Source organism: Protopterus annectens, chromosome 4.part0 (genome assembly GCF_019279795.1).
Source record: "Protopterus annectens isolate FY-2018-M chromosome 4.part0, PAN1.0, whole genome shotgun sequence".
Lineage (NCBI taxonomy): Eukaryota > Metazoa > Chordata > Ceratodontiformes > Protopteridae > Protopterus > Protopterus annectens.
The window spans coordinates 483,792,885-483,817,123 of NC_056733.1; positions in this window are offsets into that span (position 1 = coordinate 483,792,885).

The window sequence follows — 24,239 nt, forward strand, 5'->3', positions numbered from 1 at the left end:
TTTAACTGCAGCCTCCGTGTAAGCCTTGTAACTCTTACACAGAGGCTTCATGAATCCTGCCCCATGTTATTGAATATTGCTTTCTGATGAACTTTTTTGATAGCTCATCTGTGTGGTAGTTAATACAGCTTCTACATACTATTTTATTCTTGCAGTTGAATGGCAAAGAATAGAACTTGTCAAACTTTCAAGATTGCAATGTTTTCTTAAGCTATTTCCCACTACTGCTTCCTCCATTCCATCACTCCACGCATCCTAATGCAGCATTATCATTGATCTCTGTTAGTGAGAATTTTGCATTGGCAAATACTTGGTTACTTTGATTAAAGACAAGAATGTCACGTCTTGACATGTAGCTGTAAGTATTTTACCACACAGCTGCATTCCATCAGAAGATGTACATAGGATCATAGGACATTATTAGGCTATTGGCTCTGAGGCCCTTACAAGCCTAGCCAAGAATTTAGCCCATGTTCCAACAAGTCAGCACCCTATGCCACTATCCAGCAGGGACACAGGTGGAATCCCAGGGGTGTATTTTCTGTTCCCCATCCAGTTATCCAGGTTGCACTTTAAAAGGTTTAATGAGGTACTCTGCTTTACATAGAGAGTCTATTTCACAAAATTGAGAGTCTCTGGAACACAAATCTGTCGCGCCAACAAGTCCTATTGATATCACAGACCAGGTTGAGGTCTCACGTGCGGGTTACTCGAGTGGAGCTTGACTTGCAGTTATGCAGAAGTCCCATTAGGGCTGTGTCTGAGATTGCTTTGTATGCCAAATAGAGGTCACATCTGAGGAGTCTGTAGGAGACTGAGTAGAGGGACAGGGCTTTTAGCCTATCTGTGTAGGGTTGATCTTTGAGGCCATGGATTTTCTGGGTGAGGAATCTCTGTGGTCTCTCCAGCTGCTAGATGGGCTTTGAATACATGCCAAAAGGGGCATTGTATTCAAAAATCAGTCTTATAAGGGAAGAATACAGGGATGTTATGGCTGCCTTGTCCCTGGATGAGATACCCTTACTAATGAGGTGGGCCATATAGAAAGCTTTCTGTACAACGGAAGCAATATGGTGGTCAAAAGTCAGTTTGCTATCAACCTGGGTGCCCAAGTCCCTCACGACTGATTGCATGCTTAGTGCTTTATTATCAGTGTGATAATTTATGGGGATGTTATTCTCCCCAGAAGGGAGAATGATGCATTTTTTGGCATTCAGTTTGAGGCCATGTTTTTGGCACCAGTCATTTGTTTGGGTGAAACCCTTTTGGAGGATGTCCACATCACTAGAGGAATTGATGACAGCACCCAGCTAGCAGTCATCTGCAAACCTGGTCAGCCATAGCCCACTAGATTTGGCCTGCAGCTCTGAGAAGTATATCCCAAATAGTAGAGGCTCCAAGACTGATCCCTGGGGTACACCTCTTGTTATGGGTCTACTACTTGAGGTGGTTTCCCGTATTTTGACTAGGTGGGTTATATCAGTGAGCCAGTTTGCTATCCATCTGGTAACATATGGATTGATGCCTAGTTGAGACAGTTTATCTGTTATACCTGAGTGGGGAATAGTATCAAAGGTCTTTCCAGGTCAAAGTAACTCCATCTGTTTTATTTCTTATGTTTCATTACTTTGCTCTCTCTGAGCAGTGACTGTTTATACACTTTATTAGTGATTTTTGCAACAAAGAGTTAGCTTGTTATTATACTAGCAGATGAGATTGCTCTAGCAAGAAATTTAGGTTATTCTGGTTTTCCTTTCACCACAGACTAATGTACCAAATATGATTCAGTCTTTATCAGGGCTACGTATTGAAATGTCAGCAAAGACCAAAACTGCAGAAGAGCGAATCTCGAACATCACTCTTATCTTCCAAACTTATTTTTTTGCAGATAGGTAAGCTTCTTCCCCCACCTGAAGTTATATACATCAGCTCTTGAGATTGCCATACTTTGGAGAAAAGGGAATATTCTGAGAAATGTCCATTTTTATTGCTATTCAGTCTCTGTATTTTGGGACTCACTGATGCAGCTCCCTACATTTCGAATGGTTATCACTTAACCACTTAGTGTTAAAAAAAAGACAGTATTATCTTTTGTACTGTAATACATATCACATCTTAGAATGCAACTGAAGTCTATTACATAAAAAGTAAAAATGAACATACTAGCTATGCAGAATGAATGACTCTAACTTCTACTGCAAATCCGTGAACAAGTTTCTTTAAACCACTCTCACTTTGTTCGAATGTCCTGTTCAGAAATGAGTTTCATTGACCTATTATGGCCTCTGATTTAAATAATTATCCCAGTAATAGGATAATCACAATGGTCTTGTGCACTGTTTTGAAGTTACATTCTGAATTTGTTGTCTTTCCCATGCAGTTTAAGGATCTTTTGAAGGTGTGCATTTTTGTCGTACACAGTGATTAAAACATGCACTAGTTCTAAATTGCCAACATACATATCAGACCTTAGCAATGCACAGCCAGACTACAGTTTGTGTTTCTGGTATATGCACATATTTAATATTGTTTTTTTTCTTTTCACAACTGAATTTTTACTGTGGCGTTCAAAAGACATGCGTGAATGGGCGTGCCTTCGTTGAAGGTTGGGCATCGGGCTGGCACCTCGGCACCATAAAAATCGACTGCCAATCATTAGTGGGCCAGTGTTCTGCTGTGGCGACCCCTAACTGGGAAAAGCCAAAAGAAAAACAACAACAACAACAACTGAAGTTTTACTATTTTTTCTGCCTTACTACTTTTTGCTTTGAGCATCCACAGTACAGCACCACTATTACACTACTCTTTTGGGGGGGGGGATCAATTTGCTCTCCAGCAAGGGTAAGAACCTTGTAGATCATTTTTTCCCCTGAATGGGGCAAGAACCTCATCTCGGGTGCTGGGCATGCCATCATTTACATGAGGGTTCCCTCCCTCTAGAGCTAAGCCCCATCCTTACAGTAAATGGTGGCTTTGCTGGAAGCTGCTACCTAGGGAGGCTCTATAATTGCCTGTGCATGCCCTATGTTCACCCTCCCTGGCTTATGTTTGGTGCAAGCCACCTAACCCAATAGATGCTACTGGTAATGTCTTAACACACCTGAATGGAGTCTGTGTTACCATGTGTCTCACTGTCTCACTCCACTAGGATGGGGGAGCCATCAATGGCTGCTCATTCTTACTTTCCCCTGCCTCTGTTAATCAAACACAAGTTATCCAGGGTGGGGATTTATCCCTCTAAATCATATGGCCAAGGCTTGAACTTTTGCTAATTTTAAAGTACTTACACATCAACTATCCTCCATCATCTCAGCTACTCTTATGCCTGAATGCCTGATTACTTTGATTCCATTATCCTGTTTTGCAGCCAGGCTTTCAGCTGTAGTTGAAAACAGTATCTTACTCTGACTTTATGGGTGAGAGACCAATGAACAGGAGGGGTGTTCAGAGTCTGTCATAATCACAGTACCTGCCTCTCATGAAGTGATTCATTTGGGATTTTTCTGATGCTTGGTCCTATCTTCCTGAGATTATTGCATGTTTTCCATCATAGGTGAGTGTGGTTGTGTTTTACTGCACACGCCATTCTTGAAGAGTCATCACACAGTCCCTGAATTGATTTCTCTTTACTGTAGGGTGAATCTGTAGTGGATTATATTCTGTTTCTGAGGAAGTTAACCCGCCCTTCATCCACTGAATCAGCCATCTCAATGACATTACTTTAATATCTTGGTAGCTGTTCTTACCTAGTTCCCAAGTAAAATAATTGCCCAGCCATGAGCAGAGCAGCTGTCCTGTCACCGTAAGGTCATTCCATTGACTGCTAAAAAATAATTACACTTACAAATAACTGACTTAGGTATGACTTCTAAATTTCTGATTTCCAGGTTTATTTCTGTATTTTATGTTTAGCTTCAAATCTTTTACAGTGATACCAAGATAATGTTATGACAGAGTTGTAGTCATCTGTGCACACTGACCAAAAGTCCTAATTAAAGCGAGTTAAACTTACATCCTGAAGCAGATGACCCTTTCCAGACAAACTCAGCTGTGCATTTCCTGTATAAACAAAGAAGATGTTGCCTAAAGCAGGGCCTGTAGTCATTCATTTTTCACTACTGTAAATCTGCTCACCTTCTCACCTTTATGTAGCAGCACTGTTAAATATCTATGCACTCAACAGTTGGCTTCATAACCTCCAGGCTTCACCCGACAAGAACCTTGACATATACGGACAGTTATGATTTGGTGTTTGCTCTTTTAGGTATGCTGTTCTTGTGAAACTACATACCTGCCCATCCCCACTATTTTGGTACTCTTACATATGCAGATCAACTCCACAGTGCCCTGTATTCTGCCTTTACACACACTTTCCTGAACATTAGCAAAGTGTCACTCACCAACATTCATACAAGCCTGACAACATTCAGCAACATTATTCATAACTTTGCATCCTGACCCTTCAGTCACTTAACACATATGGTAATGTACAGTTCAAACTATGAAAGTTAACACTAGACAGATTATATTGTTTGAGCTGAACACACAATGTCTGTCTCTTGGTAAGCACAGTTGTTTTTTTTTTAAAGTCTTAAACTCTCTCTCATGAAAGATAGACTTGAAAGTTATGCATCATAATGTGAGATATTTAACACTGAAGTTCTTATCAGTTTTATTTTTATTTTTTAAGAAGTGAAATGTTGATTAGGCTTGCTTCTAACAATCAGGATTTATGCAGTAAATGCAAGTTAAAAATGAAGGAAGTTTGATTTTAACTACACCATTAACATTCGATTCAATTTTACTAAAAAGAGAGGCATATCAAACTTCCAGCTGTGCTAATGACTTTGAAAGAAAAAAAGGCAATCACAAAATAAGGGTTTGTAACTTAAAATGATATGCAAATGAGGGTGGCAGTGTCCTTTCCACAGGGAGCTATACACATTTTAAGAATAATTGGCAGTGCTTTGATCATCTGATGTATGCTGTTTACTGTGATTGATGAAAAGATATTATAGTCTATGAAATGAAATCAGTTTAATAATTCTCACCATACAGAATCAGAAGATGTCAGACATTTGATGATTTTAAATATACGCTTTGAATAACATGCTCATTGAATGCATGAAACTGCTGATACAGTATTACATAGCAGAAACAGTCTCTAAAATTAGTCTAACACAAAGCACATGATTGAGGTAACAGATATTTTTATTTTTCTGCACTCTCTTATAAATGATAGGAAAGTCTGCATGACAACTATTTTAATCTATATCCCCTACTGTGTGATAATTAGATTTAGATTTTTTTTGGCACTTTAGTTGTGATCAATATTCTTTCTTTTCTCAGCATGACAAAGTCTATCTTGACTGATAATTTGCTGTCTGATATGCATTGAAATCAATCCAGTGTTGCCCTTCATTTCTACAACTGCAACTCAGCTTTGATGTACTTGCTACCTGAAATGGAAATCTATATATTTTTCATTTGGATACGCTGTACTGATATTGTTCTTCAAAGTACGGATAAGCAATAGCTGGCTTTTGATGTGTTACTTGGATTCTTAGAAGTAATGCTGAAAAGTTGTATGTACAGTATTAACATTATTAGACCAAATATTTGATTTCACATTTTTTTTACAAAGGCTAGATTTAAATTTCTACCAACAGGACATTTTTGAATGTGGCAGTAATAAGCTTTAAATATTAGATTGCTTAAGCTAGAGTCAATTCTTTCCTTGGTCTATTTCATTGTATTCTAATTTTCTAGCCATGATATAATGTTTTGAATTTTAGAGTAAGAATGTTGATCTTTTATTTTACTGGTAGCATTCCAATTCCTCCCTACTTTTTTCCATGTTTACCACTCATTTAAATGCAGTGTTGATGAAAGTTGTATGTTAGCCATCAAGCTAAATCTGTCACTTAGTGCAGAGGAATAAGAGTTTAAGCTGTTAACGTGTTGCTTCTTTGAGTGACGGGTGAAGGGTTTGATTTCATCCACCTTCCTTTGCTTACTGTGTGAGCAAGTCACTTGGCCAGACAGTACTTGAGTGTTGCCCCTGAAAAGGGGGCACTTATGTCCATTTGGCTCCCCATTTAACAAATGTATATAAAAAAGTTTTATAATGCCAGTAGAGTTTCTAATAGTGCATCTTAATTACTAAGAGAATAAGTGGAAGTGGATCTGGTGAAGGCCCACTAAACTGGTTTAAAAACTTACCTTACTCTTTGAAACTTCTAGGTCTCTATAATACTGACCACCTACATAGCTTATGTCTTCTGAGTGGTTGTAGATTAAGCATCATGGTTGCATCCTATATACTTCTGTGTTTGCTAACAACCTCATACATGGTCTACCACAATCTTGTCTTACCCTCTATGCAGATGATTTTTTTTATTTAATTCTGGTAGGACTGAACTGTGCAGACTGTACCTTCAAACCAATGTATCAAACATTTCTATCTTGTAAAACAGCAAACATAATCTCAATGTGCAAGAAAATATACTGTGACTTATGATTCTCCACAGACTCTAAAGACTCCCCACAACACATTTTTAAACAGGCAAAACTATTAAGGCTAAATATCATATACACACATACTTAAGAATCTGGATAGAGCCCACCCTTTCATTCCAATATTTTACCAAAGCATTTACTGACAAGGTCCAGAAGACAGAGTTTTGGGAATCAGTCTCTAAATTAAAATAAGGACTACCTTAAATTACACTTTTCTCAGGAAAGCAACAGTGCTAACAGCAGTTGTTAAAATGTGCCATTTCATCTCCCTCTCTCATTAAAATGAACATTATTATGGAATTCTAGAAGAAATATGACAGTCTGCCTGTAATGACAGGGACAAAACATCTGCTGTACTTCCTAGCTATCAAACTATGAAAATTTTGGATACAGCCCATCACTAGCAAGAAAATTAACCACAACTACCTCCTTAGACCTAGTGATCAATGCATGTTATCCTTTTCTAGACATACTGTTAAACTATGCTTTTTAAATCCTGCATAGTGCAATGGAAATTCATATCAATTTTCACAACATACAAGAACTGAAAAAACTTTTAAAATGTTCATGCAAACCTTCAAAAGTACATAGCCCAGGCATATCAATTTGACTGAATTAAAGATACTGGAATTTTTATTGTGCAATTATCACTGAAATATAGATATACTTCATACATTCTTGTAAACATAGACATAAAGTGCCTAACTATTTGCTTGGTCTTCATAAATGTTGTACTTCGTACTTAAAGTCAGGTCTTACTTCTGGGTTAATCCTCTAAGGTAATGTCAAAAATTGCACTGTCTCTATTTTAAATGAATACTTATTTTAATGCTGGTTGACAATTACATATTTTTCTTAACCTTGCTTAGGCTTAGTAACCCTATTTTCACTTCTGTAAAGTATGCTGTTAACGTGGCAATGTCTATACTGAAGTTTTGTTTTTTTGAATATTTTTCCATGCAGCTGACCCCAATGTCTCTCCATTTTCACTGGGCCCACTTATCCATCCGTATTTTCCTCAGACTTCCTCTACATTAGAATTTGGCCCAGAAAGGAGACTGAGGTATCACAGGATATCACCATACTTATTCAATGTTTTGTCCTATTAACCTCAATCCTTCATGTGTCCAGCAATGTTCCAAAGATGGGACATGCAATGTGTATCAGTTAAGCTCCATCCTTATTTCTAGAAGCTCCATTGTGCCTGACTGCTATTGGTTCTTAAACAATCTGGAAATACAGAGCTGATATAAGTATATTTTTTGCACTTGATCTAACTGTTTCAGTGATTCTTAACAGTACTGTGCGGTTTTTATTTATTTGCTTGACTGAATTATTACTTATCTGTGTCTGCATTTATATATTTGCTTGACCTCTGTCTGAATTTTGTTTCCTGATCTTTGCTGAAATTTTTATTTCTGTTCTAAGGCATTTGTCACAGTACTTTATCTTAAGCCAACTGATTTCACATAGGGACATCCTTTACACTCGCTGGGGCAGCAGGGAGTTTGAAGTAAAGTCATTCCAGGGTGGAACTACTGGTCAAACAGCTTTTGTGTTTATCTGATTGTCTCAGGGCTTGGTTTTTAGAAGGGTCTTTTTACTTGCGGGTATAAATTACCTTTGTGTAAATTTGTGCTTATCTTGCTATAAGCTCCATTGTGCCTGACAGCAACTGCTTCTGAAACAATCTGGAAATACAGAGCCGATATAAGTATATTTTTGCACTTGATCTAAATCTTTCAGTGATCCTTAATAGTACTGTGCTGTTTTTATTTATTTGCTTAACTGAATTATTACTTATCTGTGTGTTTATATATTTGCTTGACCTCTGTCTGAATTTTGTTTTTCCCTCACACTCCCTCCCTATTGCTTTTGTGTCCTTACTTGGTGGCTTTTGAAGTTGCCCACCCTTAGTATAAATTTGATCTAGGACACTCCTCCCAGTCCCATCTCATTAGCTCATTCTGCCTAATATAGAGAGATCATTTGGGAAGGCCAACCCCCTTAGTTTCTTAACATTTAATTATCTTCTGTTCCTCCTCTCTCCATTTCCACTTTACTAAAAAGTAAAAAAAAAAAATACTGTATTCAGCTTCTTTTACTGTATTTGTGTTTTCTCTTCCTACTCTATTACTTCATCTTGCTTTTTCTGATGCTTGTTCTCTAAAGAGTTCAATTGCATCTTTTCTGCAGCATTTGTTACTGCTTGTTTATAGCCTGTTTAAATTGTAAGTGTTATTCTAAGCCTCTTAGTTTTGGTTTAAGCACATGGGCTTTAGATCTACCCCTTAGCTTTCCATGGCCTCTCTTCCTCCTCAGATTCTGACAAATACAGATGGACAATTACCTATAGTTTCTCCTGCCAGTCTGGTTGATATGGGCATGCTGAGACAGTGTAGCAACTGCCTCATGAACACAGACAACCATCTACTACTACCACCTAGGAACACAATTTGTGAGAGATGCAGTTACATTAGGAACTTAGAGTCTAAGCTCTCTCCCTCACAAGCCAGTATATCTGGCACTGAGAAGGTTGTCAACACAGTCACTACACCTCAAACACCTCCAACACCTACACAACATACACCCACCTATGCAGAGGTTCTCAATAAAAACATACCCAAAGGAGACCCCTGAGGCAAAAACACACGTGAACTCCTCAACCCTCCACACCACATGCCATGCATAGTCGATACACATGTGTCTCGCAACCACTAAGGCTTAACCATAAACCCAACATATTAGTCATAGGAGACTCCATTGTGAGACATACAGATGTGCCTCTCACCAGGCTGGATAAGGAGAAAGTCACAGTTAGTTGTTTGCCAAGTGCCAGAATCCACCATATCACACATGCACTCAAGTATCTCAACAACAGGTACTGTTATGGCTCTGTAATATTCCATGTTGGTGTGAATCATTTGAGATGTATCTTCCTGGACTAAATAAAGAGACATGACTGAGCTTGCTGAATATGTGTCCCAGGCAGGTATGTCCCTAGCCTTAAGCAGCATTCTGCCATCACCCAGAATGATGCCTCAATGCAAACAGAAAATGACTGACTTTAACAGTTGGCTTAGTTTCTGGTGTCATTCCACGTGGATCCAGTACCTGACAACCTGGGAAGATATGATCGACAGACCACGATGCGTTGCCAGAGATGACCTGCATCTGTCTCACTTGGGCATCAGGCTCCTGGCAAAAGCTCTTGTCTCCCCCATAGTGCCTTTTTTAGTAAAAGTGATGAGGTCAAGACTACCAACATAAAAATTTCAACAAAAAACAAATTAAAGGTCATGCTGTAAATGGTACAAGTCTAAACATGAAACTGCACTCATTGCAACCATTCTTAACTCTGGAAGATGCTGACATTTGCACAGTCACAGAAACCTGGTTCAAAGCTGTAGAGAGCACCCCAGCCTTAACTGGTTACTCATCCTATCTTGCATTCAGACCCCAAACTGTGGACAGCAAAGCCAAAGGATGTGGAGTTTCAATATATATTGAAGACATACACACCTCCAGGTTGGTCAAACAGTATGATGCACGTGAGACACTCCAGGTGCAGTTAACCATTGACAAGACCCCTATTCAAATATAGCTAGCTACAGGCCCCCAAATTTTACTCAAGATGCCCACTCCACCTATCTGGACCTCTTGAAATCTATCAAGATTCAACCCATTACCCTGATCCTTGGTGACTTTAACTACCCAAACATAGATTGTAATAACTATTCCTGCCAAAACACAAATACCCAGAGATTCCTTGATTTTGTCAGTACAAATGCCTTGCAACAGCTAGTCGATACTCCCACAAAAGGTGATAATATCTTGGACTTGGTATTATCCAACATAAGTAACCAGTACAGGATCCCTACAGTATCATCCTCCCTGGTAAGATCTGACCATAAAGCAGTCACTTTTGAAGTCACCAAAAAACTCCAGCATCTCAAAAACCTCCAACTCTACTCTGCCACATATCGCCTACTCAGAGGTGATCTCTGCCTAACATACAAAGCTATGTCAAACCCAGAGCTGTTGGACATGCTCCATGTAAAGAAACCCCAATCCCTCCGAGCTACATGGTCTAGGAACCTAAACCTTGTCACCACAATAAACAGAACATGCTGGAGGGATAGATTCTTATCCCAGAGACTTCCCATACTCTGGAACAAACTGCCCATTCATGTCAAGCAAAGCTCCTCATTGGCCCTCTTTAAGAAAAACCTTATCGACTGGATGAGAAATAGAAAATTCACCCCGGGGGATCACTTCTGCAGCACTGCTTGACAGGGGCACAGGAAAATAATTTTCTTGGGTGACGAAAGCCAGGAAACCTTTTTGGCTAGGCTTATATAGGCCCCAGAGCCGATAGCCTAGTACCTACCTTTGAACCTATGAACCATCTCCCCCAACCCCACTCTGGATAGGGTCAAACAAACAGCTTCTCCAAAGCTGATTGCAACCTCCTGAGGGATGGTATAAACAGTTTCACAGCCCCTCCCCCTTTGTAGGAACTGGCACCAATGTCCAAATCTACACCAAAGTACTATGCGAGCATTTATAGAGATGCATGGAATCAGGAATACCCAACAGGAAAAAATTATCCTCTGCAAGGAAGGGTAAACCTGTCTGGTGGACATCTACAAAAAATAAACTCTATAAGAAAAGGAAAAAATTGCTGTCCAGGGCCAAGAAGGAGCAGGTGCCAACTGGGAGCAATCTCTCCATAGCCTGAACAAGCAAATAAGAGTACTAGTGAAATCCTCCAAAGCGAACTTTGAGTCCAAATTGGCCACATCTACTAGAGAGAATCATAAGGCCTTCTTCACATATGTACGTAGTTTCAAAGGGAGCACTGAGATCTGCTCAGAACTGGTGGTCAAGGACACCAGATACACAAATGCCATAGATATAGCCAACCTGCTGGCTGACAGATTCAGTGAAAACTTCACCCCTCTGCCCCTCCCATCAGTAAATCAGGACATCCCCAGTACCTGCACCCTTCCCCTTATCTCTAGGGAACAGGTCATCACTACCCTCTCAAAGGCAAAAAATACAGCCTCCATGGGACCCGATAACATCCCAGGCTGCATCCTACATGAGCTCAGGCAGGAACTTGCAGCACCATTTGTCGCCCTATTCAACCAAAGCCTGAGTAACAGCTTTGTCCAAACTGAGTGGAGGACAGCCACTGTCATCCCATTACACAAACGTGGAGAGTCCACTGATCCAGGAAATTATAGACCCATCAGCCTAACTACCCCAAACTGTAATGCCATGGAACAGATTATCATGGACCTCATTAACAAGGATATTGGCAGCCTCTAAATACTCAATCCCACACAGTTTGGCTTCATCAAGGGGAGGTCATGTCTGTTAAATTTGGTCAACTTCTTTGAGACAGTCACCAAAGTCATAGGCAAGGGGAATACAGTTCACACCACCTACCTTAACCTGGCCAAAGCCTTTGACACTATTTCCCACTTGGGCATAATAGATAAACTCTTTCAACTAGCCATCAATCCATATGTTACTAGATGGGTAGCAAACTGGCTCACTGACAGATCCCACTTAGTCAAAATAAAGACACCTCAAGCAGTAGACCCTTAGTGAGTGGTGTACCCCAGGGATCAGTCTTGGGGCCTCTGTTATTTGGGATATACTTTTCTGAAGTGCAGGCCAAAACCAGTGGGCTATGGCTGACCAAGTTTGCCGATGACTGTAAGCTGTGTACTGTCATCAGCTCCCCTAGTGATGTAGACATCCTTGAAGAGGGTCTCACCCAAACAAATGACTGGTGCCAGAAACATGGCCTCAAGCTGAATACCAAAAAATGCATCATCATCTCCTTTGGGGATAGTGACATCCCACAAATTCTCATATTAATAACAATGTCTTAAGCACAAAATCAGTTGTGAGGGATTTGGTAGCAACCTGACTTTTGACCACCATGTTGCTTCCATTGTATGGAAAGCTTTCTACATGGTCCATCTCATAAGTAAGGGTATCTCATCCAGGGAGAAGGAGGTCATAATATCCCTGCATTCTTCCTTTATAAGGCCCATTATTGAGTACCATGCCCTTTCGGCATGTACCTCGCAAAGCACATGCAGCAGCTGGAGGGACTGCAGAGGTGACCTCACCAGGAGAATCCAGGGCATCAAACATCTACCCTACGTTGATAGGCTAAAAGCCATGTTCCTCTGTTCAGTTTTATACAGACTGATCAGAGGTGATCTTTGCCTGGCATACAAAGCAATCTCAGACCCCACCTTGATGGGACTGTTGCATATCTGCAAGACAAGCTCCATTTGAGTAACCTGCACATGCAAACTCAGTGTGGTCTGTGACATAAATAGTACTTGTTGGCAGGACAGATTTGTATCCAGGAGACTACCCCCATCGGTGGAATAGACTCCCTCTCCACATCAAGCAGAGTACCTCATTATCCTTTTTTAAGTGCAACCTGGATAACTGGATGGGAAACAGAAAATACACCCCGGAGATTCCACCTGTGTCCATGCTGGACAGGGACATCGGGTGCTGACTTGAATATACATGGGCTAATCTCTTGGCTAGGCTTATAAGGCCTCATGGCCAATAGCCTAGTAACTTCCTATGATCCTATGATCCTATGATCTGACAACAGCTAGTTACCCCACCTACCTTCAGTAGTACTCTGCAGTTGTTTTTCCAGTCTCCGGTAGGGAGATGAAACCACACTGTGTGCTCTGGACATGCAGCTTTCTACTTTATCTATGTAGGATGCTGCCAGCACCCGAGATGAAAAAGCCTGTAACTAATCCCTGGTCATCTTGATTATAGTCAGTGATTTATTCCTCTATATCACAGTGCTGGCTGATGTTTATACAGTATTTGCTTCCCTTAAATCATATTGCATTGTGTCTCTGTCCCAGGTTGTGGCTGAAAAAGTCCTTGTACCTACCCACTAACTAATTTAAATACATACATAAATAAATAAATGCATACATACATTTCTAAGAGAAAGGTGCAGTGGTTAGGATCACTGTATAGCAGTGACATGTACAAATACTTTTTAACATATTGCAAGTATGTATCTTCTTCTTTTGGCTTTTTCTGGTTAAGGGTCACCACAGTGGATCACCTGTCCACTCATGACTGGTAGTGGAGTTTTACAGTGTTGAGTTGCCAGCCCAGCACCCAACCTTCCACAGAAGGCACACACACACATGCCTAGGACCAATTTAGAGAGTCCAATCCACCTACAGCATGTCTTTGGGATGAAACCAGACCACCTGGAGGAAACCCACATGACCACAGGGAGGACATGCAGAAGGCACCCCATCCGAGGATCGCAGCCACCCTTTTGCAAGTATGTATAATAATGTTTATTCACCAACACATTAAAAAACATTATCTTCTAATGATAGATGGCAGTTTTTTTAGTGACAGCTGCTGATGGCCATAATATTAACTCCATCTTACCCACTTGATGGCCACTATCTCATTTACCAAAGTTACCTGAGTGATAGGCCTGAATTCTTAATTTTATATTTCATGATATTTGTTAATCAAGAACTGCATTATTCGGGGTTCATTTTTTCATATATTTCTCTCAACTTTCATTGTCTTTGTTGGTCTCCCGGCTATTCCCATTTGTAGGTACTATATCCAAAAGATTCCCTTCCTTGCTGAGTTGCAGCACAGACTTCCTATGTTGTAGTTCATGCCAGGTATAAAGTAATTATACTACATGTGCGGTAGAGCTCTTATCTCACATGTGCAGTACTTTATCTTTTTTTTCTGTTATCTAAAGCATTCCTTAGTTCTATGACTGAACATTACTAATGTAAACATAAGATCCTACACCACTAACAAATGAACATCAGTGGACCTGAAATAGTGATGATACACTTACAACAAAATGTTCATTTTGGTAGTGGTAGTCAAGACTCCTGTACCTTCAAGATTTTTTACTTAAACATATTAACTCTGCAGTTGCACATACATGGAGAAATGACAGCCCCTCCCTTAAACATGTAATATGTTGCTATGTCATGTGCGCCAATAGTAAAGTGCAAAATGAAGTGCAGGCCTGATCTTCCTATGAATTAAATCATTTGTAAAATTAGCTCACATAATACAAAGAGATCATGTATAAAGATATCTGAATTGAAAATTTGTAATTAGTAAACCATTGCTGAGGAAGGCAAGTTTGCCAAAATCCTGCAGCATACCAAGGACATTTCTAGAGAGCACCATAATTCTCAACTGTACAGATTTTCACAGAATGTCCAGATTTTTGTCTCATATTTTTGGTCTGTTTCTCCTAAAATGTGTAGTTTTCTGACAAATCACTAGCTAATCACTGAGGACTGAAGTGAGAAAATAATGACAGACATTTGAGTTTTATACTTCATGTCCTTCAGAAAATTCATACTAATGCAAAACCTGTTATTCTAACAACTTTCTAAGTTTGTAAGAGCAATATTTAAAAGAAAAAATGTCCCCCCATTATTTGTGACTTTGTCCATATTGCTTGCTCGAAGAGGTTGAATGGTATGGAAAGCACATGGCTCTGTGAATGGAGGCTGGGGAGGTTAGAGAAAGTGATAAAAATACTCTACTGATGATTGGTGGTATGCAACACAGATTAGACAATATGGAGGGTATGATGAACTGGCAAAGTGGGAACTAAAACATTTAATTCATGAGAATAGTTCTTATTTGAAAAACAATATGACCTAGAATGTAGATTTAGAAATAAGAATTTCAGAAGTGTTAGACTGAAGAAATGTTTAGAAGGGGTAAGAAGTGGCAAGATATGTAGAGCAATTGATATGGCAAGTTACAGCTGGGACTGACTGACCTGATAAATACAATGACTAAGCAGACAGGGTAGAATAGTTAACAATAAGTACAGACGGACCATGATATCTGATTATAAAATTTGGTAGTTATCAGCCTTCAGAAGGGGAATTATAAGTGGTGGTTGAAAGATTAAAATAGTAGAGGACTTTGCATCACAAATATACCAGAAAAGAAAGTGTTTACTCACAGCTAGTGGGTATATGAGACAAACAGCAGTGATATCTTTTATTAACTTGCTGTGCAATATTGAAAGTAACATGGAAAGCAAATGGGCTGTGAGCTAAAAATATAGAAGAGGCCATTTGCATTTTTTAGTATGATATTGGGCCAGATAATTATGGTGATTAGAGGGAAAGGAGAACGCCTTTGCAAATGCAATGAATGACGTAAGTGAGGAAATGCCATTAGACTGCCCAGGCTCTGAACAATGCTGTGAAAGGGAGCTAGTGACATCTCTCTCATGAACTGAGAGCTGCTGGACTGGAGAAGGATTCACACCAAGGATCTCAGTTAGGTTCTCAAAACTGACAGCCCTTAGTGGAAGCAGAGTAATGGAGACAGGGCATCAGGGAAGAGTATAGACCTAAATATGGCAGTTGCATAAATGGGTACCATAAGATATTGATAAAGAAGATGTGGTGACAGAGAGATCTTCTTTGAAACATAGCAGACAGGGAATAGTTGGGAAATATGACTGACCTTGGTGACCAAGTCAAAGATGCCCTCTATCACCAAGACTTTTCCTAATGGTTGTTGAGAACTTTGTGCAGAGAGTACAGGAGCCTTGGATGAACCGGGATAGAAAGAGAAGGAGAAGTGCTATCTATTTATTTGCAGCCAATTGTATGTTGCTATTAGAGGACATATTGGGTCAGCTCCCATGGCTACCCGAGCTGTTTAATAGGTTTGGGAGGGAATCAGGTCTATGATACCATCTCACAGAAATAGGTGGTAAGTACGGTTTACTATAAATATGTCGAATGTCAAAATAATTTTCAACCAACATATCGAAAGTAAACCTTATAAGTGAAAAAATAGAAGGAGTTACAATGTCGAATCTGCTGATGGAATTCAACAGATTTGACATTGTTTTTGATACAGCACCTGATGTCCGTATAAGAGTTCACATACAGTAAACTCCTATACTTGACATCACGTTTTTGCAGGAGGCAAGCCCCTCTGCACCCCCTGCTAACTATATAATCCAACTCAGAGATTGCAGTACAGTGAGGAAAGGGATGAATTTCCCTAGTCACACTGTACCACGATCTCTGTACAGTTCTTTGAATTTATATTAGTGAATGCACAATATATTCACTAATATAAACATTCAAATATTGAGAATGCACCCATATGAAATATTCGAACATCTGTAGTTTGAATTTTTCATATGGGTGCATTCTCACCTCAACATTATAATAGTAAACCAATAAGTACTACTAGAGAATTTTACTTTCTTCTGAGGTACCCTCCAGCATGTATATCAAACACTACTGTGTGGATAACGCAGCCTGCCTCCAAAAAAAAATAAAATAAATAAAAATAAAAAAAAAAAACAATGGGCAGCACAGCACATGTGCGAAACCAAGTTTAGTTGGGGCTAACAAACTGTACATGCCCTCGCACACCAGTAATAACAGTAAAAACTGTAGAACTCTGTACTTCTGCTATATATACCTGAATTCTATATACACACATGCAGAATACTGCATGTATTTCAATTTATTGACCCACTGCACAGAAACGTGTACCTTACTACAGGCCCAAAAGTATGAAAACCCCTCACATTGTCTGCATGGGTGTATCTGCAAGTTGTGACACAAACACACAATCAATATTACCATACTTTCAGAGAAATCCTTAATCAAACATATATTGCCACAGTAGAAAGTAATGTCAACTTTTGGAATATACACACACACCTTTCAAATATATGTCTTTGTAGGTGCTACACTCTACTTTTTCTTACCTGTCCTACACCACACCTGCATATACCCTAGTTAATGCTAGTTTTATCACTGCTGACTTGTGTACATATCATAGCACAGGGCTATAATATAATGCATATAGGCAGTAATGTGCAATGTGCCGTTGTATACTAACTCCTGCTTACGTATTATATTTTTCTGTTATGATCCTCTGGGTGATACCTGCAATATCTAAGAGTGAACGTTGCTTTTTTCTCTCCCCCTTCCCTCCTTTTCTCACTATTCTTTTTTCATTGGTAACTTTTTTAAGTTGTTCTTTGTTGTTTTCTCTCTAGTCTGTTGACATTTTCTGCAACATCTGCCATAGCTCTGCAGGTAATGCAGCCCAGGTCACCTGTTCCCCAAGTCTCAGCCTTTTGCTGCCTCCAGTTCATTTGGTTTTATGACTGCCCAGAGCCAGATCATGGTCAAATGGGGCCCTAGGCAGGATAATGGATCAATGCTACCCCTACAGCAGGCCTTCATGGCAGAACCCTCTCCCCAGTCATTCCTGTGATTACTTGGCTATTTCTCCCCAGTTACCCTAAACCCTGTTCAAACCTGTCAGTGTGCGTACTGTTTTCTTCTCTACTTCTGCAATGATTAGAGATATGTAAAACTTTTATTTCAGATGTTATAGCACAAATACTGATATCCATTTGCTGAACAAAACAATATAGCCTCACAATGAAAACAGGCTTAGCATGAACAGTAAGCTTCAATGACCCTGAAACTTGCATTCATTAAACCGGCATTGAAATATACGCTCAAAGAAAATGCATCTGGCCAGTGGTGGATTAAGTTTACCTTTGGGCTGTTTTCAAACCACAGGCCCATTGCACACATTTTTAGGACCACGTATATATCATACCTTGTAACCTCTTAGAGCAAGAAATCTGGACAAAGCGTAAAATAAAGGGGACTAAGGCAAAAACATAAGGACAAATTATAAATATTGCTATTATAAACTTAGAAAGTTGCTAGAATACTAGGATTTATGTTAGGATGCATTTTCTGACTGATATAAAGTGCAAAACAAATGTGAAAGTCAAATGTATGTAATTAATTAATAACTTAAATTCTCTATGAATTACAAAACTATGAGGAAAAATCTGGACAGTTGAGATGTATGGCATATATGCATGTGTTTTTTGATGTACCATCCTGATTGTATTAAATTATATTCCTTGGTTAATATGACATCACTTGTTAGAGTGTGTTTTAAATTTGTAGGTCTGAAGATTTTTCCAGTAAGCAATGAAACAAAATGTATCACCCAATAAACACAAAACTACCCAATACAGAAAATTTCATCCACAAAAGACCTCTCAAACTTCTCTCATTACAATTCACCAATATCAGTCAATATACACAATCTTTGTAGAAGTAAAAGTCATTAGAATAATTCCACATTAAATAGATTTATAACTAATGAAGAGGTTGCTGCTGGCAAACAGCTTTACATTTTGGTGTTTTGTCTTCAAATTCACTGCCTGCTGCTCCTGAAGAATAAATTTTCCATGTTAAATTAAAAAAAAATGGTAAGCCAGTAATATTGCCATAGAGAGGGAATAGCTGTCAAAATGGCAACAGGTGCATAGTTAACAGTCCTCTCAACCAAAGTAGGGCAGTGCAATATCAGCACTCCATATACATAGTGTGGGATTTGAACCCATAGCATTCTACACCTAAAGCAAGGTATGCTGCCCGCTGTGCTACTACACTGCTTACAAAGCTTATAGAACAAACACTAATGATGACCATTTGCTGAGCAGAACAGTTACGCACTGATAGCAGATGTTAGCACGAGTAAACTTCTCTTCCCTTGAAATTCAAGATTCCTTGAAAATGCACAGAAACTCATTCTTTGAAAATGCAGAAACACAACATTCTTTGAAAATGCACAGAAACTCAACATTCTTTAAAAATGCACTGAAACTCAACAGTCCTTGAAAATGTACCTGATGATGACAGTTTGGCAGTGCAGAGGATTCAGGCTCTAGAGTCATGTATTCAATATACAGAACTTGAGCCTGAATAAGTTAAGCAACCCATCAACCCTAACGGTGGCATTATACATTCTCCCCACACACAATGCACTCTATATTTGTCCTTAAAGAGAAAATGTAATACATGCTGAATGCATTCTTAAAGAAAAAAATGTAAGTTTTGTGTTAGCCTCCCAGCCAGTGGGTACCCCCAAGCCAGCAGGCCCTAGGTGACTGCCTAGGTTTCCTAGTGTTGGATCTGGTTCTGGGACCACCTTCCTATTGGATGTGGTAGGGGCAGGCAGGGGGCCTCCCATTTAACCTCTGGTAGACATCTTTCCAGGGAGGAGCATCATCAGTCCCATTGGTAGGGTGTGTATTTTGTCACTTGCAGAGTGTTGTTAGAGGTGGTGGGAGAGTTGATTGACCAGTGACTAGAAGCCTGCATCAGCTGCCTAGAGAGGGCCCTTGTGCAGCTTACACAGTCACACCATTGCTTTTCTTTGCTTTTACCACCTCAGGTATGGCAAAGTTGGGAGAGTTATCAGGGTACTAACTGAACTATTCCTGGGTATTGCACAAGATGTATGTTACAGAAAGGGATGTTCATCCAATCCCCCATTTTAGTGTTCCACTTTCTTGTTTGTTACCCCCCCATTTTTTATCTGATTCTCACCATCACCACTGTGCTTCCTTTGACTGTGTGTCTTTAATTCCAATGTCCTCCATATTTGTATGTATGCCTCTGCTTGTAAACCTGACCTTCTTACCACCCTTTGCTTTCCCTTAAATCCTCCTCTATATTTCCTCTGAAAATAAATGAAAAAATATTTGATGCCTTCCCCTGCAAAAATATATACTCTTCCACCCAGTGGGATAGTTAGGGGAGGCGAAAGAGGTGGTCTTCTCCAGGTGGCACTTTTTTAGGGGTGGCACTTTTAAATAAACTTCAGTGTGTTGTACAGAACATCTTGATTAATTGCCAACCAGCCCCCCAGCACCAAGGCATTTTACATGATGAAATTTGACCATGGAGGGACACAGCATGTCACAAAAGTGTGCTGCTATGCCCATATCATGGACAAGCAAGAAATGCAACCTTGAGCTCAGACTGTTTACTTACCACCATACTGCTCAAACTCTAAATGCAAGAAATCTGGGCAAAGTATGTCTAAGATAATAGGGGGGACAAAGGCCAAAAAAAAAAAAAAAAAAATAGGGGCATATTTAAATATTGTTCTTATAAACTTAAAAGTTGCTTGCTAGAATAACAGGATTTCTGTTAGCATATATTTTTTGAAGGATATGAAGCATGAAGTTCAAATGTATGTATTTATTTAGTGACTTCAGTCCTTGGTGATTAGCTAGAAAACTACATGTTTTATGAGGAACAGATCAAAATATAGATTGCCACTTATCTGTTTTGTTTCTGGACTATCCAGAAATCAAAGTGATTGTCCGTTAATCTAAAAAACACTGTACAAACTCTGGTATTCTGTTTCAAAAAGAAAAAGAGTTTGTTAAATCTGTGGATTTACTATGCTCTTTTTTTTACAGAAAAGAATTGTAAATCAGCAGAAAGGAGGCACCAACAATGGAAAAAGAGGGTGTCCCCATCAGGTGACATCACAATGATGTCACTGAATGGGTGGAGAGAGGGCACATGAGGGGCAGAAATGAGCAGGGTTATGGGTGTTACAAGGGGTGTGGCCTTGGTCCAGTGGACAAACTCAAAGAACGCTCCAGGGGCACAATCTCCAGCTACACCACTACTTCCAACCCTCTTTATCCTCATTATTATCTTCTCTGTTTTCTTCGTATATGTTCTCCTGCTTGCTGCACTCCTTCCCCTCTTCCTACTTCCCTGTGCACCCATTTCCACCCCTTTTAATTGCCAAATAATAGATTTAAAATTTGCTGCAGACCCTTTAGCATGGCTTACAGATTTTCTCACAGTGTTTGGACACAGCACATAGACACAAACTTAGGCCATACATATTACTTGCTGCCCTGTTTTCCTCATATCTGTCCTGTTGCTTGAGTGTGGCTTTTCCTCACATCTGTCTGAGTTGCTGGATCTTGGCTTTCTATGCAGGTCATGTCATTTCTGCCAGCAAATTTTTTAATTAGCAGTGATGTGGACCATGAAATTCCATCTAGTTAATTGATAATAATATTTGTGCAGCATTGCTCAACATGCTATAGCAATAGGAGGCATACAACAAATGTGCTAGGCATGTTTCTGAATTCCAGAGATAGGGAATAAGCCCATAAAGCAAATAAGACTTTTATTTCAAAAAGGCTGCATTTGTCTTTTAAGGATCATCTACAAAACATATGCAATAAGGCACTGAGGCATAAGGAATAAGGCCTTGAGGTAAACAAGACTTTTAGGGCCTGGCCCTAAGGTAAATAGGACTTTTATTTAAGTTCTGAACAACCAGAGGTGATTTATACCTGGCATGCAAGACATTCTTGGATCTTGCTCTGATGGATCTTTTTCATATCTGCATAATGAGCAGCACCAGAACTACTAGATCTAAAGATTTTAACTTTGCTTTTGACTTAAACAGGACATGTTGGAAGGGGAGGTATGTATTTCAGGGAATTCCCATTCTCTGGAGTAGGCTTTTCAACTATGTGTAGCAGAGCTCTTCCCTAACGCCATTCAAGTGCCACCTAGATCATTGGAAGGGAAATCAGAAATTCACCCTGGTTTGACAGAAGCAGCTATTAAATCATGCCCTAAAATACACCTTTTAAAATAACCTAGGGCACAGTAACACATGGGATACATTTGGGTTGCATGGCTAGACTTACAAAGGACCTAATGGCCATTAGCTTAATATACACTTATGAACTTATGAACCTATAAAACAGTACCTGATGCTCCACCAAAATGAGCTCATACTAATTGAGTGTTTCCAAATCATGATAAGGTATATATTTAAGAATAATGCAAGCTTTTGTTTGTGCAGTCAGACTCAAGTAAACTATTTGGAAACGGTGGAATGAAAATGTATACAATACATTTCATCTGTTCAATATCTGACATATGCTGATCATGTAAAATTTTGGGGTCTGCGTAGTATTAATTGTCATCTTCTTCCTGTTAGTCACTGTTTGGCCTTTCATGCTTTACAAGACAAAATTTATAGTACAGTGCTAGGTTTTGTCATCTAAGGAGTGGCCCAGATACTTTGGCCGAATTCAGGAATTGTCAACTGGTTCAGTTAATTCCAATTTTTTTAACTGTAGCAGAAACATTTTTGTAAGAGATATGCTAGCAATATGCTTAAGGAAGTTTCCCCTTCTCTATACTGTTGCAATCTCAGAGTTGGTTTATTTAAGTTGCAGATAGTATGGAGGGCTTAGTGCTGGCTGGACCACTGCAAAAAACACTTGTTTTGATATTTTTTTCTGTTTTTGACTAAACATTTTGTTAAATTAATTTGATCGACAGAATGTTAATCACCACAGTGCACTTTTATTACTTAATGTACTGAAAAGAAAACATACAGTCATGGCAAATCAAATTTAATGTTTTAGCATTTATGCATCTATGAAGGGAACTGTATGAGTCAAGTGATACCAAGATTGTGGAATAAACTCCAGTCTGAAATAAGAACAATTTGAGATTTCAAACCATTTAAATCAAAACCTGACAGATGGATAGATGGGTGTGGGAGAAAAGGTATACTTATGACCTCATGGAGTTTATGTTCTTTGACAATTTTATGGCCTGAACACAGGCACCAAATATGAATGTTTTTCAAATAAATGTTTTATAAAATAGTGGCAAAATAAATGTAAGATAATACATGAGCATAAGTGCCCCTGTTCATAAACTGTCTGAGAAGTGATATGAAACATGGTTTAAAAAATCCTTAAACCTACTGCATTTTATATAACAAGATGTAAACCCAAATGAAGACTATACAGAAAGTATGTCTGTATAATTTTTAGTAAGGCATTGTGCATTTCAATTGATGAAATTCATTATTTTGGGTAGACCTTTTCTCAGTTCAGGAGGTCAAGTTTTTATTTGTTTCTGAATATTTATGAGGGTGTGAACAGTAAGCAGTACTGGGTGTAGTTTGCCTAAAGGTATACATGCTATAATTTGCTTTATTAAATTTTTAAGTTTTTAAATTTTGATGGATTGAGTATATTTTTTACGTATTAATTTTATAAATGGTCATAGTATGGTTATTTTTTTACATTTTTATACATACATACTACATGTAATGTTTGTACTTTATGACGTTTTATGTTGTATTACTTTGATTGGTTCATTACTTGATTAACTGAGCTATTTAACCTATGGTCTATGTATTATCCAATGACTCTAAAGAAGCCATATTAATGGCGAAATCGCTTAGTCACTGAATTGGATTGTCTTGTTCCAATAAAGTTGTAGTGACCTGACCGGTTGTTGGGATCTATCATTTTACTTCTAAGTTTTCTGCCTGTTGGGTTGTGTGTTTGGTTGTTCACTATTTGCCAGTTAGGTTTGCAGAAAACTACTTTTTTTTTTTTTTTTTGCCCAAGTGAAACAATGCAGTTCAAAAGGGTTATTCACCATTTAGAAATGGCATGAATTTATAAAAGATAGCAAGCAGGCTGTTTGAGTCAGCACTAATGAATGTAATGAATCTGTAATTTGTCTATATATGATGAATGGAATAAGTATCCCTCAGCTAGCATTAGTAGAATAATTAGTTGTGCATAAAAGACATGACATTAGACTTATTTTGATGAGAAAACAGCCTTCCTTACAGTATTATGCTTTCATTTCCTTTGTAATTAATAGCATTATTGGTGATATTTAAAGATATATCTACACATACAAATGACTTATTCAGAAATAGTTGTAATTTCAACAAAAGAGAATTAAATAGTTTTC